This window comes from Hyaena hyaena, unplaced genomic scaffold (assembly GCF_003009895.1).
Source record: "Hyaena hyaena isolate Hyena2069 unplaced genomic scaffold, ASM300989v1 scaffold_1554, whole genome shotgun sequence".
NCBI classification, from domain to species: Eukaryota; Metazoa; Chordata; class Mammalia; order Carnivora; family Hyaenidae; genus Hyaena; species Hyaena hyaena.
In genome coordinates this window covers 258,807-266,556 of record NW_024082188.1, presented here as the reverse complement: position 1 = coordinate 266,556, position 7,750 = coordinate 258,807, and the positions used below count along the sequence as shown (strand labels likewise).

At 36.4% G+C, this 7,750-nt stretch overlaps 1 protein-coding gene across 1 annotated transcript in view; it reads left to right on the top strand.

Annotated features, from left to right (window-relative positions):
• Nucleotides 1-4,417: 4,417 nt before the first annotated feature.
• The window catches only part of LOC120226010 (cadherin-12-like), a gene marked incomplete at its 3' end in the record, with an annotated part of 197,352 nt that continues 194,019 nt past the window's right edge, over nt 4,418-7,750 (top strand). Inside the window, exon 1 of the mRNA XM_039224198.1 lies at nt 4,418-4,540. The remainder of the gene's footprint in view (nt 4,541-7,750) is intronic.

The window sequence follows — 7,750 nt, the reverse complement described above, 5'->3', positions numbered from 1 at the left end:
ATGTGTATTTCTTATTTTGAGAGAGAGAGAGAGAGAGAGAGAAGACTGAGCATGAGTTGGGGAGAGGCAGAGAGAGGAAGACACAGAATCCAAAGCAGGCTCCAGGCTTTAAGCTGTCAGCAGAGACCCAGACATAGGGCTAAAAGTCACCAACCAGGAGATCATGACCTGAGCTGAAGTCGGACACTTAACCAACTGAGCCAACCAGGGTGCCTCAATTTGTTTATGTATTTTTAATTGAAAACAATTAACACTAAAGTTCTGGGAGTTCCTTTCTCCTGATCATTAAATCACACACACACAAAAAATGATGCAGGGAGGTGATATTTGAATCTGAAGTCATAGAAAAGCAAGATGAGATTCATAGAAGAATCATAAGATCAACATCTAACACAATTGTCTTAATATCATAATAGTCAAGATCAAGAAAAGCTTATGAGAAATTTAAGTGGGAAAATTTCTGTACATATCATTCACAGACTTTTTCCTTTATTATATGATAATCTCAATCCTCACCTTTTAGTACAAACCCAAATAAACAAAGGAAGAGTGGCTTCCATTTAGACACCCGTTTAGAGTATTGACTACAATGTGACTCAGACAAGCATATTGTTTAGACATGGTGTAGAGCAATAAGTCTGGAAGAGGAAGACATCAGATTTTCCACTAAGTGCCAAAGACCAAAGGACAATTACTTGGCTCTTTTTATTCCTAATTCCCCATCATTAAAATATGAATAAAATACTTATCGTAACTTATATCAAAAGATTCCTGTAAAATCAAATGAGATAATAGGTGGGAAATTTCTTGGCAAAGTTTAAGAACTGAATTAATTTGAATTATCATCATTCTTTTCTTTTAGACAGAATTTTTATTAGAAGCCTTGAAAAAGTGTGGTCACAATATTTCTCTGTAAGATTATGAATGTGTCTGAGAATTTCAGCAGACCATATGAAATGGTGGGATTCAAGAGAGGGTTAAGAAACTTTTAGATAATGCAGCATCATACTAGAACTGAATTTTTCAACACCACAATTCCCATGAGCTTTTCTGTTGCATTATTTCTGCTGGAGAACTGAGATATTAGAAATCATGAAAATTTTGGCCTACTATAATTTTAGTAAGTGTTCTTGAGATAGCCATGCATTCAGAAAAGGTCATTTTCCCATTTAGGAAACAATAATTACTATTTCTGAGGAAGAGAGAAAATGAATTGCAAAAATTCTTTTTGTTGTTGCAACAGTTTGTGCTGATTAAATGACATCTTTTGAAAGTTCTAGATTCTTTATTTTTTAGACTAAAGAAATTTTGTTGTTGGGATGCTTTTCCAGTTAAAATATACATAACTATTTACCCTGGCTAAACTCTTACAATATCATATTTTATCAGACATAATTTATAAGACATAATTTTTGAAGATACAAATGCATTTTTCAACTCATAAAAACAAGAAAAGTTTCCTATTATTTTAGAAGCAAGTATTTTTTGTTGGTTTTAGTGTTTGGAAATTTCTAACCTTCAAGAGTTTTCTGTAAAAGGTCCTGAGGTTTATTTCTGGATCTGCTCTGTACTCGCTGGAAGGCACTGATAAATTTCTTTACCTTCTCAGAATCTTAGGTTACTTCACAAAAAATTTTTAAAGTAATAAAACTATTTACTTCATGGGCTTGTTTTAAGAATCCATGGGCAGCAACGATAGTAAAAGTCCATGCATAATATCTGACATGTGGCAAGCATTTAATATGTAGTATCTATAATTAGCACTACTGTCTTTTTGCCGCACTCCCCACAGAACAGTATGATTTTCCTTGGTCACTCGTGAGTGTACTTCCACATGAACTCAATTACTTATTCAACATAGGTTACGAAGAATACTGTAGAACCACTCATGTTCTCTGTAGCAAATGCTTCAGTTTTAAGGTGAAAGAAACTTGGAGCCTATGAAGACAAGGTCTGTCATTTAGAAGCATCAGTGCAGTCATCTGCAGTTAGGGCTTTCCAGGTAGCAACTTTCAATTGTGGCGCAAAGTTAGCTTAACTAAACTTGTTAGAGCACTGCTTGTGTAGTTTTGCAAATAGCATTTTAAATTAGCAGTAACAGTAATTACTGGTGGATAGAGTTCAGGAAAATAAGCACTGTCTTGGGGCACCTGGGTGGCTCAGTCTGTTGAGCGTCCGACTTCAGCTCAGGTCATGACCTCATGGTTTGTGAGTTCGAGCCCTGCATCAGGCTCTGTGCTGACAGCTCAGAGCCTGGAGCCTGCTTCAGATTCTGTGTCTCCATCCATCTCTGTCCCCCCACCCCTCGCTCACACTCCGTCTCTCTCTGCCTCTCAAAAATAATGAAACATAATTTAAAAAATAAATAAAAACCCACATATTTAAGAAAAGAAGCACTGTTTTAATTAAAAAGCTTTAAAAAGAGGGTCGCTATTTAAGAAACTCAGAATGAGGCTTAGACCAGTACAAGAACAGAGTGCTTTAATTGCATGACCAACCAAACATCATAACCTTGGAATCCATCAGAGTTTCATTTACGAGTGCTGTGTTAACAACTAGTCAGGATCCCTACAGAAGAATTTGTAGTTGTATTTCCTGTTGACTATTTATTTACAATTTATGTGCATCAATTTTGATTTAAGCAACCTCTTTCTACTAGAACACTCTAATGCCAATCTATAATTGGATAATGGATTTCCTGCTTAGCATCAGCAGAAGTTTCTCTCTCCTCAAGTGTATCGACTGAGTTTCTTCCTCTTCATCTCTCCCCCTCCACCAGCTGAGGGAGCAAGAGACCTCCTCTACAGGGGACACGGGCTCAGCCCTTGTCCTGGGGCTTCTCCACAGCGCATCTGTGTTAAGTTCAAGTGTTTGTTCTCTTCTAGCAATTCAGTTGCGCTGACGTTTTATTTTGTCCAATAAGAGCCATCAAAGAGCTTGTCCTTTAATGAAATCCTTTTCTGAAATTTACTTGGGAATATGTAAGGCAAACAAATTCCCTATCATGCTTGGTACACCCCTGTATTGAAATTTGATGTTGTTTTCTAAGATATATGTTAATATTAAAATATTACAATGCAAATGCAGCCTCCCACCTCCCCCCACCCTGTCTGTCTTACACACGCACATCAAGGGAGCGCCATATGTCCCAAGTGAAACCTCCTTGGAAAAGCAGAAATGCTGAACATATCACACAGCACCATTGTGAGAGGACATTTGTCAGTTTTCTCCCTGGCAATGAGATTTTTCTCACCCTCAAGACATGCAAATGACTTTTTTCATCTGTTCTTTTTATGTTATTTGAATAATTTTCTCCTATAGAAGTGAGAGCTGTCAGAAATTAACCATTTGGGGCTTTGGCATTTAGTTATGTGACCTTTTTGAGAAATTAGATCTCTTCAGGGAAGTGGTAACTTTTAAAGTCAGAGATGTTGAAGAGCTTCTCAGGTGGTCAGTGGATATAGGAATCAGCAGGTTGTTAATGGCACATGACTATATTTAAAATGTTTGACATTTGGAGGGGAAAAAGTAAAGTGCTTGACGTTTTGGATCCTCTCATACTCTGTTTTTGTTTTAGAAATCGATATTTCAACTGATAATAGAAGAGAAGGTGTAATGTCGTATTCTACGTTACTCAGGTTAATAGTATAAGGCAAACATCTCTGTGAGTCTGTTGCTAACGTAAAATGCTATTTTAACAACCACGCAAGCAATGCTCTCCTCTGCATGCCTTGATTTGAGGTTTGATGCCTGTAAGAAATTCGCAAACCAGCTTATTTAGTAGGAATACTTTTAATAAATCAGAGAGTTGCACTCTGGAGGGCTGCGATAAACCTCTAAATTCATTTTACGTAGACATGGGTTGAAGTATGTACCAGGCTCCGAGCAAAGACAAATGCAGCTATCTTTTTTTATCACATTGCTTTAAACATTTTTCAGCTTTAGGCTTTTCTTACAAATCCGCTCTATCAGGCTATTAATTGTTTCACTGTACCTGAGCTCTAACAGGAATGCACCTTCGCAAAACAGCAGGAGAAAGCACATTTGTTAAAGTCCTCCGATGGCTTAACACTGTGGCTAATCTCCCTGCAAATTATAGTTCTATCTGTAGTTCATCCATCAGGCTGGAAAAGGCAAGATTCCCAAGTGGCCTTGGTGCCTTTTCCGATTCCCAGGAGACCCACCAACCCTCGGCGTGCATTGCTTGCTCGCAGGGAGTGTTCCCTGCTAATCAGGTCAATGATTATCGCCCAGCTCCAGGGACCCGACAGGAGCCTATCACAGCAGTTAGGGAGCCACCAAACGCAGCGTGTTCGCAGAGGATCTCCCGTTAGGAAACATCGCTTAGTCCTCATTTACTCACTGGAGCCTCTGAGGATTTCAGCTTATCTTTTTGTCCTCGTAGACAGTGAGAGGCTCTACATAAACAGGAAAAAGACGCCCCGCAGGCAGCTACTTGGAGGGTGTTGATCGAAAACTTCCATCTCCCCACCCCATTGACTGATTTCTCACCTCGTTCACAGAGAATATTTCAATTAAGGTAAGTGCTGGGAGATCTGGACTGCATCGCACTGAATTTCTGCATTGAAAGTTCTGACCAAACTGATATTCTGCACTGCAGCAAGTGACTGTTTATGCCAGGAAAAGGCTTAGTTGATAAGCAAGTGTCCTAGAATGAAAACCGGCATTTGGGGATAATGATATGCCAGAGCAATTTCTTTTGAAATCCGAGCAGGCTGCCTTGCATCAAGAGAAAATAAAGGGAAATATGAAAAGAGAGTGAATTTCTCATTTTACCTTTTTAGTAATCTGGAGAACTGTGCAGCGCTAAGGTAACTTGATTTTGATTGAAGTGTTTTGTTGATGTCATATGGCAAAACCTCTGAGTTGAAACGCTTCAAAGTTAAATTAGATGGAAAGAAAATTTGCAAATGAGAGTTGAGATTTTGTGCAGCTCTCTACCTAAACAACGTTCCTGGGCTCCCTGTGGGTTAAAGGATTTAGGGCTAATCCCTGAATGTTTTAGTAGTGTCCATTTAGGAATTAAAATATAAAATGATAAAGTTTCTGATGTAACTGTTAAGAAAAACAAACCAAAAAGTATTAATACACCACTGATATGATTTATAGTTCTTGTAAGAGAGATGGATTTCTTTTATGAAATAGATTAATAAGAGGAAAGAAAAGAAAAATTAACTTCCTTCTAAAATGCTTATTTATGAAAGGATAGTTCTCCAGTAAGAGATTGTATTCATGTGTTTATTGAAATCTTGGCTTTTATGTTTGAGGTTGCCCTTTGTTATCAAACTAAAGTGAACTGAGGTTAAGCTTGCTTTGTACATAGTTAGAGCAGTTATCTACACAATTAGGATAAACCAGTACATGTTATTTCTTCTAAACCTATTTTTTCTCATAAGTTTGTTAAGAATATCTAGAGAGAATGGAAGATTTTTTTTCAAAGTTAGATTTAATTATCTGAACTTTTTCTTTTCTATTTTACTTTGCACATATTGTCTAACTGTTTTATCCTATATTATGGCAAATTTCCATGTAATCCAAGAATAATACAGTAATTCTCTCACTAGAATTAGATATGATAGATTGATTAGTACCCTAAGCATGTAAGTGAATGATAGCAACCACTTACCTTGTTATAAAGTAGTAAATAAAAATGATTTTTAAATAAGGAAACATTAGTTAAAGTATAGGTACATATCATTATAATACTTACACAAACTGAATTTCATTAACTAATCTATTATGCTAAGACACAATCTAAATATCTAATAAATATCTAGCTGCTTTCATGTAGACTTCCATGGTATCTGAAACATGCTTTTCTAGAATGAGCACTCATATTTCATGAAATGATGATTCTACCCTTCTCCTATGGTTATCCTGAGATGTAACATTTTATAAAGATGTCAAAACACTCTTTATCTTAATTGGCTATCCTTCTAAAATTCTCTAGGGAGCTTTTCAGGCCAATGTTGATGTTATTGCTTCTCTCACAGGAATAAACTATTTTCAGGATACCCATAGGCGCTGACATATATTTGCTGGTTGTCTAAATGTTGTTTAGCCAATGCCTGGAAACATTTATCTGCCTCTGTTGCACTGAGACTTCTGTCTCTTTTCTCCAGGGAGTTGGTTTCTCAACTGTTTCAAAGATATATGAGAAATGTGTTGACAACAGTTAACGGTTACTGGGTTTGGTCTTCTTCCTCTTCTTCCTTTTTTTATAGTTTTTAATTTTTACTTTTGGTACTATTGATAAACAGAAAGAGGCAACATTAACCAAATAAGGCTGCATTTGCTATTACCAGACTTTTATGATGCTTAAACTATGTCTGGATTATAGACTACCCTTGTGCAGAGTTCAAAATTGATGGTTGGTATCCCACCCAATGAAATTTTATTGGATGTACTTTCTTGACGTATATGGCTATTGAAAGATGTGTTAGTGTATAAATGAAATGTATAAGTCTAAAAATGAAGGCAATTATAGTTATTTAAAAAGTTATGCCTAGCGATGCCTGGGTGGCTCAGTCAAGTAAGCTTCCAACTCTTGATTTCAGCTCAGGTCATGATCTCACAATTCGTGAGTTTCAAGCCTTTGCACTCACAGTGTGGAGCCTACTTGGGATACTCTCTTCCTTTTTCTCTGCCCCTCCTCTGCTCATTCTCTCTCTCAAAATAAATATAAATAAATATAAAAAAATAAAAAGTTAGACCTAAAGTTGTTAAAGGGTTTTATGATTGTAAGTGTTGTCTTAATTTTCATTATGCAGGCTAAAAAGAGAATGGAGAAAATCTTGGGTACAACTGAGTATTAGGACCTACTTCTTTTAGGTAACACCTGACTCTTCAATCGGATTTCCCTTTTTGTTTTTCCTCACTTATTATATTATCCCCAAGTGCCACCTTACCTCTACATTCTCTGCTGAATCCCATTTTTCATTCATTTGACAGTAATTTATTCCTTCTGTGGGATAAGGAAACATCGTATAGGATAAACTCACTTAGAGGAGACAGTTTTAAAATTTAAAACAAAAAGTCTGTTAAAACTTTCTTTATGATTTATAACCTGGTTTCACAATGTGATATTTTCCATAAAAGATAATGGGGACAAGCAGTGTCCAACAGGTTTTCTAAATGCCAAACATCTGGGTTACAAACTTTGTATGTGTAGTTGTATAATAACCACGTAAAAATGATAACATCAAGGTTATCTCCAAAGAAGAGATGCAGGCTGGGAGAAGACAGGTAACCGAGGGAAGGACATACCATAGTCAGCAGACCTTTGATTCACACTCAGATCAGCCTGCATTTAAAGCTCTGAATATTTATGCTGTGCTTTTTTATCAACTCGTATGTTGTGACCTTTTCCAATGTTTGATGTGACACTCATGAATATTTTAAGATGATTTATAAGATAGTACAGCTTAATTATACTACCTTCAAAATAGTTTAACTCTTTACTTACTCAAAGTAAATGACTTTATAAGTTCCATAGCCTCCAGTGTTTGAAACAAGCATCTACTTTGTTCTTTTTGGTTCTGAAAGAAGTCAGCGCACCAGTCTTTGCATCAAACTGATCCTGATTACCACTGACAAATAAAATTCTCTAATATATAGATAATCAGCACTGAAATTTAGTATCAAGAGCAATGGACATACACTCGGGATAAAATTAAATTAGTAGGTAGTGATATAAGTTCAATGCCACTTATTTGAAATGAGATTAAAA